This window comes from Corapipo altera, unplaced genomic scaffold, assembly GCF_003945725.1.
Source record: "Corapipo altera isolate COAL_440 unplaced genomic scaffold, ASM394572v1 23b, whole genome shotgun sequence".
In the NCBI taxonomy this organism is placed as follows: Eukaryota; Metazoa; Chordata; class Aves; order Passeriformes; family Pipridae; genus Corapipo; species Corapipo altera.
The window spans coordinates 4,010,771-4,022,140 of record NW_020884885.1 but is presented as its reverse complement, the minus strand read 5'-3'; the positions used below and the strand labels follow the sequence as shown (position 1 = coordinate 4,022,140).

The 11,370-nt window shown below is 47.1% G+C and overlaps 1 protein-coding gene across 6 annotated transcripts in view; it reads left to right on the top strand.

The window, feature by feature from the left end:
• ACTN1 (actinin alpha 1) overlaps positions 1 to 11,370 on the top strand; it is an 88,623-nt gene that overhangs the window by 646 nt on the left and 76,607 nt on the right. The gene's annotated exons all lie outside the window — the stretch shown is intronic.

The following is an 11,370-nucleotide window of genomic DNA, read 5'->3' as shown; positions in this document are numbered from 1 at the left end:
GATGGCGGAACCGGGAGGGAGGGAGGGATGTGCGGCGGCAGGGCCCCCACAGCAACAGATGTCCGCCCTGTCACCGGCACCTGGCCCGCAGGTGCGGCCGGGCGGAGCGGGCACGCCGGGGGGCGATGGCGGGGCCCCACCGCATCCCCCTTGCACGCCCGCCGCCGCCCGCGCCCCGGCCCCGCCGGCCGGCGGCGGGACGGCAATTGGCTTCTGGTTTGAATGGTGTGGTTTAGGGCAGGGCTTGCGCGGAGCTCATGTCCAAAAATGGTAACATTCGGCCCTTTTTTTAAACCGAAAGGGTGGCGATGGGGAGGGGAGCTCAGGAGGAGCTCCGCTCGCTAGTTATTTTTTTTTTCCCCTCCTTCTTTAAACCAAAAGCATCCTGTATTAGATCACTCAGGAATCCTAATCCCCGAAACATTTCCGTTTTAGTCACTCCATCAGACAACAATAAAGCAGAATTTGGAACGGCACTCGTGCTGGCATGGCTGGGGCACCGCGGGGTGCAGCAGGCTCCCGCCGAGCTTCCCAGACAGTCCCTCGTTCTCTCTTGGCTCTTTTTGGATCGCGCCTTGCGCTTCCCGAGCTGCGAGCAGGCAGGAGAACCCCAAACCTTCCATGCGAGAGGGGACGATATTGCCTTTTAGGCATGAATGATATATTAATATATATAGTGTAGCCTGATTAGCAGGGCTTTCTGTGAGGAGCTGGGAACAACTGGGAAGGATAACGCACCAGTGAGAAGGTGCTTATTCCTCTTTTACCCTTTTCCTCCCCCACTTCTCTGCTTCCAGATTATGGTTTTTCAGGTTCTCCTGTTCAGAGCTGTCTGAAATGGTGCCACTTAGAAGTCTTTCCCCTGGAGCCTGATGAGTTAATTGAAGGTGATATCTACAGACCTTCTGTCATTGGTTTCCTCACTCAGGATCTTGGTGGTGAGAGTAGAGAGCATAAGAAGTAAAGTATACAAACAAGGGCATTTAATGGAGAAAGAGTTGATAGTGTGTGATCTTATGTTTCAACAAAGGAAAAGCGAGGAATGTAATCTTGATCTGGGGTGTGAGTCCTGGATGGCTTATCGGAAGTTAGAGCTCTATTCCTTTGAGGAGGGAAGTCTCTTCCTTTTGAAAAGATCTGGCTGCGAACTCTGTTTCCAGGCCTACGCCTACGTCTGGCCAATACATCTAGAAACAGCCAGTGGGGCCCAGAGTGAGATGGGCAGCCTTGCTCATGGGCTGTGAAGGGAAATGGTTGTCATGCTGTGGGGTTTTTTTGCCTTTCATGGTGCAGAGTGAGGTAAAATATTTTCTCTATAGTGGGACACTGATTTGATTGTCAGAAGCAGGAGTGGAACGTTTGGATTCAAAAGAAGTTTCAAACCCCAGGTTGTGGTACATGTTGTAAATATGCTTTTAATATTACCTCCTTCCAGGAGACTTTAAGTCCTGTTGGTCCTATCACAAGAGGGTGACAGAGAGCTACTCTGTTAACTTGGGTTACTTGTGCAGAGGGGAGAAGCCAAGAGGGATTTTTAAGGAATGAATACATCTGCTTCAGAATAATCAAAGCCAACTTCTTTTGATGGTAGACTGCTACCAGTTGAACTTGATGTGCTGGGAGTCACTCTTCAGCTTGCTCAGTGGGAGGGCTCTATATGGTTAAATATCAGTTATTGGTGGTGAGTCACTTTATTGTTTCTCTTCCTGCTGATGGACAACTGAAGCCGTTCCCTTCAGCCGTGAGTGCAAGCTCATGGTTTTATGGGGACCCACCCCTCTGGTGTCTGTAGTTAGGAAGGATCAGATCTGGGAGTGATGGCTCTTCCCAGTTGCAGCCCATCAGGTTAATGACCCCCCCAGAGGGATTGATGACTGGACCCCAGCCTGGGCAGGCTGTGCAGATATCAAAGACAGTCTTGATCCTCTCATGGGGGTCTGAATGTGACTAAAAGCCCTGTTGGGGTCTTGGGGCTTGCTTCCTTCAGAGGTATGGAGGTAGCAATATCTACCAAGCATAAGCCTGGGATGTGTGGTGCAGTAAAACTGTCACTCCTTCTTGCCTGTGAAATGAAATCATTGCAGTAGTTAAATATAAATGTTCGTTGAAGTACATGTTAGTTAATAGCTTACGGAGATGAACAAGAGAGATTCATGCTTTCCAAGTATTTGTGTAGGTTCTCTTCAGGCTCAGTCTTTTCTGGTTGACTCAAGTGTTTTAGGTTTTCCTTCACCTAGGTCTGATTGAAGTACTACTGAATTATTGTCGTATTTATAGCACTGAAGCCAGCCAGTGAGGCAGACTTGAAAGTTTGATGTTCGAGCCCTCTCTGGGAGCAGGGACAGCACGTCTAAAGTGGTGACATGGTTGGTAATGCAGTGAGCAAGTGTCTGTGCAAGAAGTGTCTGTGTCTTGCTGGCTGTTTTCAACCATCCCCTTTGTGTCCTGGCTCAGTAAGGCCCTGTGGGCTGGGTATGGCTGTGCCACAGTGCTATCCTGCCAGGCTTTGTGCTGCTGGGACTAATTGAAACTTGGGAAGCAAGCAGTCTAGAGATGTTGCTCAAAGATGAATTATGTCCAGCTTCCCTTCTCCTGGCTGCATGGGTTCAGCAGAACTCAGGATGGATGTCAGAAGTGGGAGCATCTACTGATTTTTAGTAACGGCTTCTACAGGAGCATTATAAGGACAAGTTTGCTGAGTTTTCGGGAGCTGGTTTGCAGGTTCCCTCCCTGCACTGAGACAGATATTACAGCCTTTGCTCTTTGGGATGTTGCTTTGAAATAGGTAAATAGGCAAAGTGCGGAGTAAATTTCGTATTTGAAGGGTGAAGCCTGGCCTCTTGAATATGATACAGAGAAGAAAGGATGGTCTCGCACCTCTTCCTACCTGTCTCTTCCTGGGAAGCTACTGTTTTACGATGTAGGAATAAAATGACAGTTTCTGGGAGGAAAGCAGCTTTCCATATGAAGCCTATTTTTCATGTCTATCAGAAGAGACTTTCTAAGAGGTTTTAAAGAACTTGTCACAGCATTGCTATTCCTAAGTGGCAAAAAATACAATGTGCAGAATGAATTCAGCTACTTTTCATCTGATATAAACCTCTGCACAATCTTTTGTGCAGGAGCAGGGCGTCTCTTCTGAGGATTAAAATACTTTCTCCTTTGAACTACATCTCAGTAGTTTGAACTGTTGAACTCATCTCAGTAGTTTCTTTTAATAGCCTTTTGTTTCTTCTGCCTTCTCTCCCGTATGGAGTCAAGCCTCCAAGTAGCACTAGCCAAGGCATAACAAGATTGATCCTTCTGTTTCCTAGTGTTACAAAGCAAAACTTGCTGAAAGCCAGTGCAACAGACTCACCTTGCTGTCAAGATAGACAAGCTTGCCATGTAAAAAATACATACATGGGTTTTTAGTGGCCAAGAGATTGTCACTTATGCCCACAAGGACATTTCTCCCAGTTCATGACAAATGACCAGCTGCAGTGTTAATATTTTCCTGACGGGCTGGTTCAGGAGCTGGATTTGGCATGAGGGACTAGGTGAACCACTTGGTGCTCAGCGTGCCTGCCTCATCTTCGCAGGTGAAATCAAGAGTAATGGTGAGAAGAGCAACTTCCATCCACTGCCTCCTGAGTGTCCCAGAGAGGTCAGGAATGACACTGGGGTGAAGCTGGTGTTGTTGCGGGGGGGCTGGTAGGGGTCAGCCTTCAGGCCCTCCATGCAACAGACTCTCCCATTGGCCACTCTCGTTTCATGAGCTGGTTGCTCAAGGTACACCTCATTCAGGTTTATTTTAAAATCTGACCTGAAGCAACTGTTCCAACCGAAGAGCCAGCAGGGAAACTTTAAATGCCAAATTGCTTTTTGACCTGACAGCTGCTTTCTTGACAATATGAGTAGGAAGCAGTGTTCATTTGCAGCGTGTAGAAGACAGCCATATGTAACTTAAATGCTGTAAGGAATGATAGTAACGCTTTTCTTTATTTAAAACAAAAATAAAATTGATGGAAATAAATGTCCTTGTCTTTATCCAGTGCTGCTCTACCTCATCAGGTTTGACATCTCTGTGGCAATGTGGCAGTAAATGAAAGCTCTGTCTGAGAGAACTGCACTGTTCAGATTTGTGGTGCTGCTGAAACAGTGATAGCACAAACTTTGGGAGCACCTTTTCTGCCCTAAAGAAGTGCTTACTAAGCACAGTAGTTCATGAACTTACAGAAATTCCCTGTTAGAAACTGCAGTCTCCCAGAACCCCTCTCATCACTCTGTGCCGTGCACTGCATGTAAAGATACACGACCTAAAAAACCATAGGTCGTGACCCTACTGTGTCTGTATCCAGCAGGTCTTACTGCTCTTGTTATGATTTGAATTTTGCTGTGCTGTTTGAAATGGGGTTGTTAATGATAGAAAGTATCCATTAAACAGAGCCCTCATGGAAACACCCCACCTCCAAGCCTGCTGATAGCCTGCTCAGATCAGGTGGTATGAGTGTGACTATTATCTCTGAGAAAATGTAATCACAGTTTCTTTTTCCCTCCTATTCAGAATGCTGTGTAAGGGGGGAAACTAAGGAGAAAGTAGGCATGGGTTAGAGGAGACCATGTTCTTTGAGGGAGACTCTATAACAGATCCCAAGGATCAACTTGTGAGCATATGATGCTCACCAAACTGTATTGAACTTTTCCTTCTAATCCTCTAGGGAAGGGTGAAACACCTCAAAAGCATCCAGCTATCAGCCCAGTGGTGTAAAGTGTGTCTGTCTGGGGAATTTCTTGCTGACTGCTTCAGGCAATCAGTTTAAATTCTTGTGCATGTGATTTAGTAATGACATTTTTTCTGTGCATAAGTGAAAAGGCTAGAGAGGATAACATTGTTTTCTGCCTTGACCGCTTGCCTGCTTGCAGTGCTCATGGCTTAGGGCATCTGTGTGCCACTTAGGGCATCTTTAAGTAGAAGCTGTTTGGAAACCAGTTTTCTTGTCTATCTGGTGAGAACTTGTCCCCTCAGAAGGAATCAGGTGCTTTATAATTCAAGTTTAACTGGATGTAACTGAGAATGTGGGCTGGTAAACCTGTTCAGTAGACGTGTTTGTGAACACTGGAATCACAGTTTTAGAGCCATGTGTGTTACAGTGGTGAACCAGTGAACGATAACTGCTCTTGCCAGCCCTGAGGTCCCAGCTGCTCCTGGTGTAGGCACTTTGCTCTTGTGTGCGCTGTTTGAGAAGTGCAGTTCTCATGTGTTTTTAATTGGAGGAGGAGCAGGGTTCAGTTGGCCTCCCTAGCCAGGTTGTGAGTCTGTGCTTTTCTGTGCTGCCTCACTGGAATCCACTGAAAACATTGACCTGAAGTTCTTAAGGTTGGCACAAGCAGCAGTGACTGAGATGGTGAAAACTTGCATGGCTGTGCTGGGGAAGGACTGAGAATATTTTCCAGCTGCCTGCGGATTATCACTGTTGTGCCTGACACCTCAGCTGCTCTCTGGGGTGCGCTTACACTAGAAGAGAATGGCTGTGCCTTTCTTACAATGAGGTGTGGAAAGCAGTCACTGTAGAAAAGAGGCTGAAGAACCGTCTAGGGAAATGTTGGGAAGCTGCAAAAATACAACATACAGTGGACTTGTCTCACTTTAATTTGTTGTATCTGCCCCAGGGGCTTGCTGGATATACTGCTGTGATTTTTTTAGAGATATTTTGTGCAATCTAAGAAATGGTGTTTGAGAAGATGGAAGACAGAGTGCAAGAGAGTTTTCTTTTGTATGAGAATATACAACTGATTTCTCTCCATGTGTGACTATTGGAAACATGATGGTTACCATAAGGAATGTGCTTAGCATGACTTCTACAAATCTTCTATAGCAACTGTCATCCCCTCACATATGTGAACTGTGCCTAAAGGGGGGGAAAAGACATATAATATGCTTGACAACTGCTAGGGTAGGAAAAACATAACCTCAGCTGGAGAGGCACTTACCTTTTCTTTATAGAGGCGTAAGATTTGCTCTAACTCTGGGATTTTGGGGCTGAAGCGTGTTACCAGAGCTTGGATCTGTTGGGATGAATTGGTGTAGAGTGGTGAGATGGACTTGTCAGCAGCAGTACTGTCTACCTGGTGCTGGTCATACCAGAGAAGTCTGTGTTATTGAAGTCTGTAGAGCCACCCACCACTTTATTTTGATCCTGGCATGTGACACTGACATACAGGTTCCCAATAGTCACCCAGATCCCTCAGACAGAACTGGGGTCTTCTTGGGCAAATCATGAAAATACTTAAGTGAGCAAATCATGAATATGATTAACAAAAAAAAGCTCACTTCCTGTTCCCCTCCTGCCGTTGCCTTCCCTAGTCTTGTTCCCTGCATTCCCTGCTCTTGTTCCCCCTCTGCATGAGAGCAGAACTTGGTCATAGGATGTTTGTGGTGTGGCCTGCTGCCAGTTTTACCTCTTGGCTCCCTATTAGACAGTAAAGCAGAACTGTTTTTTTCCCATGCTGGTTTCCTGTCGTTGTGTCTTTCCCGCTCAGCTGGCAATGAGTGTACCCTATTGGTAAGGGTTGGGTCAGGCCTTTGCAAGCCAACCCTTGTCCCAGTACTGCAGCTTGGTGTCCTCGTGCCTTTACCTGCAGTTGTCCTCCTCTTCTTCTAAATCCATGGCTGCTTTGAAGCACTACAACATAAATGAGGCTCTGCAGAGACATTCTCAAACCTCAGTGCTCTGAAACAGCTCCCATTGGCAGGGCTGGGGTATGTGTGCATAAACAAAAAGGATTTTGGTCTCTCATCCAGATGAGTTCTCAATTTGACATTCTATTATGTAGACTGGAAATGTGTTCAACACTGTGGTGTGAGAAATGACAGCAAAATTGGCCTTCCTATTGTATTAGAGCCAAGATGGGAAGTGCTGGCAAGTGAAAAGACCATGTCTTGGCTACACTGGCTACAGTGGACACCAGTGTTGTATGCTTCCATAGCACCTGTCTGTCACTCAGATTGGAGTGGTTTCAGGTAGATTTCTGAACACCAGCAATCCAGAGCTAGTGGGCAATCTTACAGAAACACACCAGTGTGCATAGTTGATAGGTAGGTGAGGCTGCAGGGCAGATTTCTTAAGCAGCAGCTTTTTCCACATCCTCTTAAATGGCTTATGTGGTCAATGGGAAGGCAGGGATGACTTGATGGATGAGCTGGTTACTACTTTGGCAGTCTGCTTGACTTTGCAGTGACTGAGCATTACTGCCTGTCCTTCAGGATAGCACAGGTGGGCTCTGCTCATATGTCCTGTGCATGGCCCTCATTTTTCAGAGGACCTTGTGAAATCTTGTGTCTCTGTCACACAACACAGCATGGATGTGCAACTGGTTCACTCTGCTCCTTCCATGAGCACAGTGCTGGCTGGCTGGAGAAGTTTCACACAGAATACTTGTGTTTCCTTTTACAACACTGACGACACCTCCCGTGTCCTACAGAGATGCCGAACAAAGGCCAGTTGGCAGTGGAGGAAGGACTTCTGCTTTCCATGGCCTTTGGATCAGGCAGCCAGGGCAGTTGCTACTCCTCACTGCAACATATGATGCTACGCACTCAGACTTCACTGCTGCTGTAAATGGAAGTTACATCTTCACTGCAGGAGCTAGCCCATAAAGGCCTCTGAGAGATGAGAGAGAGTGAGAGAACCATGTATGGTCTCAGCTGAGTGCTCTTTTCTTCATCATGGAAAGTGATGTGTACATCCTAGAGCCCTGTTTCCTGGCCAGATTCCGTGGCACTACAGCAGCTGAATTCCTCTTGCTATCCAATGTACTTCCTTACCTGTAATCCCCCTCACTTTATTTAAATCTGCCCTTCAGTAGATGAAGAGTTAGTTCTGCTACTTAAATTAAACCCAAGAAAGCTCTAAATTTTGACTCCATGGGTGAAAACAAAGCAAGCTAATTTCTTAACTACTAAACAATGTCAAAAAAAAGAGGCTGTTTAAAGCTGTTTAGACCACACCTACGCCAGGGTTTATCAAAACGGAAAGCATTTAATTTCCTGAGGAAAACTTTGATTGCTGCCAAAATCAGTTCCTGGTTTTTAAGCATATTTATGCTTCCAGGTGAGTTTCCTACATGGCCTTTCTGGTTTGGGAGATGTGGAGGTCTCCCACCAATGAAGTAGGGGAGAGCAATAGCTCGAGTGCAAGGGTGTGGTGGCAAAAGGAGTGTGGGGGTACGTTTGTTCAAGCTTCTGCCGTCCCTCTAGCTCTGCTTGTAGTGTTGCTGTACAAGAGGAGCCTGTCCAGAGGAAGCATTGTTATTGGCACACCTAGTTCTCCGCACACAGTGTGAGACCCTGTGCTTCGTCAGTGCTTGCTCATCAAGCACCTTTTGACAGTGGCACTTGGAGGCAGCTGGACTGTGCAGAGAAGGCTGGGAGGGAGCAGTGGGGGAGTACATTCACGAACAGGAACCAGTTTGTTTCAGAGTTGCCAACATGTGGAAACTTGCTGTTTCCCAAGGGTTTTGTTGGGCCGTTGGGGAACTTTGGCCAGGGATGAGACTACTTCCAGCTGTGGTGAGCCAAGTCTGAACTCACTCTGGGCAAGATGCCCAGATCCATTGGTTTTCTCCTGGCAGAAATCCTCGCTCTCCAACCGGTGATACCAAGCTCAGTTTCTGCCAGTCCTCAGCTGAAGACCTCTGAAGGAAAAGAAAACAAGGAGACCAAACAGAGCAAGATACTCCTGAGGAGGGGGCAAGGGGAGTCACTGAAGAGCTTGTGCAGGGGGTGCCACTAAGGGCTGGCTACTGTGGGTGAGGGCTGGTGAGAGGTGTAGGGACCTACTTTTCCTAGGGCGAGTAGAGAAGTAAAAGTGGGTGGTTGTGGTGCAAGGGTTTGGCTTTCCTTGGTTAGGCAGAGCTACCTGACCTGCAGGGACATGACATATTGCTGGCAGTACCATCAGGGTAGTCATCTGTGAATGAGTATTGTTCCTATCATTGTGGTTTAAACACACTGGGGATTTCTTCTGTAAAGTAGGATATTGCTTTCCTCTTTTGTGGAAGGTGCCCTTTAGGGTGGGGAGACTGTGTATCTGGGAGTCTTGCCTTCCTCAAAGAGGTATGGCCACAAAAAACTTAATCTTCCAGAGCTGGCAGTTCTTCTTGCTGCACTTTCTGCATTGGGATAGGGCTTTTTGCAGGGATTCATTGATCCAGTTTGATTTTCTGCAGACTACTCTGTAGTGAGATGCAAAGAGCAAGGAGATGTGTGTGGCAAGTGTGCAGGGAACCTACCTGCATGTTTCTTGTACGGACTTCTGATCCTCCCAGTGCTGGCAACAATTGCTAATGAAAGGAAACGTGCTCTTTTTGGTGAGTGTTCTTGGCTCTTGATAGTGTGGGTGTTTGCATGAGGCTGTTTGGTTAGAGCTAGCATGTCTCTGCTAAAGAGTTTCTAAAATGCCTGTAGTCACAACTCCTTGCATGCTGAAACAAAGCATCTCAGGCATGATACTATGTCAGTAACTTAGCATGCACACACCTGCCTGCATCATGTCTTTTCAGTCCAGTCATGGAGAGGTGGTGGAGCTGACAGGACCAGCGTATTAACAGAAGACCTTCTGTTCCTGCAAACACACCTCCTCCAACACTGATAATTTTCATGAGCCAGCCTATCATTTAGTGACACATTACACTGCTCCTTGCTGTTGCAGCCTGTTGCAAGTAGTCTGACCCAGCCAGCTACTAAGAGCCTCCTACGGGGTGGACTGCTGAAATCTGTTTCCATCCTAAACTCAAAGGAGTATTTTCCTCCCCCTCCTGTAATGGGTTGTTTCTTTAAAGCTGTTAACTGGCCATAATCCAACCATTACTACTGTAATTAGTGAACTGCTTACAGTAACTAAAGCATTTGAAGCATAATATCCTCTGTTTGCAGAGCTTGGAACAACTTTTGCCTGCAGTGTTGTGGGAGGTAATTACTGCCGATGGCCCACGGGTGGGTGCAGGGGACACAGGGCAAGCCTGGCACAGCTGCCACACTGCCTTTTGTGCCAAGCCCCAGCTGGTGCCCTGTGGCCTTCCCACAGCAGGGAGAAGTCTAGGAGCCCTATAGATGTGAGCCGGTGTGCCTAGCGCTTATGGTGGTGATCTGTTGTCAAAAAGGAGCCTTCTCTTTGGAAGCTGTAGCAGAAGACCATGGTTTTGGGTGGATCTTGCAGGGCAGCTGGTGACAGTGAAGGTGTGATGTAGTAGGACTTAACGTTTGGTTTATACATGGTTAGAAAATCGCTATGTTGCAGCAGGGTTGATGTCTCCTTGCTGTCAGGCTACCCTCTTGTCCTATGGGCAGTGCCTGTTCTCGTCCTCCACCCACCAAATTACTAGCTTCGCAGGCAAAGCCAAGGGACTTTAGCTTCTGGCCCTGCAGATTGGTTCTGTGGGACTTGGGATTTCCAAGCAGGCACATCCCTTGCTGCATTCTTCAGCCACTTCTTTTGGGAGCAGTGAGGCAGCTTTCCTGAAGGCTTCACCTACTCTCCCCAATATACCCTGACAAGAGGGCAGTACCAGCATGCTTGTCTCTGTTCTGTTTCCTTATGTTTACCTCCTGAGATGAAGCTTGTTGTAACTTAAGCTCTTCCTTCTTGGGGAGGAGGAGGGGCATGATGAGGATCAAGTGTGGGCAACTTTTAAAATTGAGAGCCTGCTGGAGGAGGAGGAGTGAGGATTGATGAGAACATGCAAATACAGCAAGAAAAGGCCCTGTAGTGGTAAAATACCTATCTGCCCAGCTGCCAGCCGTCAGTTGGCAGGCACACTGTACTCAGCAGCTGAGCAGGGTATTTGTTTGCAATATTTGGCCTGTGATGGGGTCAGAAAAATGAAAAGTCTTTTTGGCCTAAGGAGGAGGTTTTTCAAAAAAACCCAAAGAACAACAGCAACAAAAAAACCCCAAAACAAAAAACCACCACTACTAGCACCACTGTCAAACCTACCCACCCAAAACCCACTCCCTATGCAGGGTTTTCATTTTGCTCTTGAGCAATTATTGTGCAGTGTTTCCAGGCTTCATTCCTGTATGGTGCTGGGCAATAGAGGCACTGTGTGCAGCATGACCCTGGCAGGTGAAATGAACAGAGACACAACCTTTGATGAGAATGAGTTTGTTCAATGTGCTCTGGACTTAGCCTGGGAAGGAAGAGATGTCCTCACCCCTTTGGACCTTATGCATGCTGTCAGCCTCTGCCACTGCTGTCTAATATACTTACCTTATTTCCCCAGAAATCTACTGTTGTCCCTGAGCTGTGTGAAAGGTTGAAAATATGCTTGTTGCCATGTCAGTCAGAGTGGTCAGTAAGGTGGGAAGGAAGTCTAGGGTGCCAGTGGCCA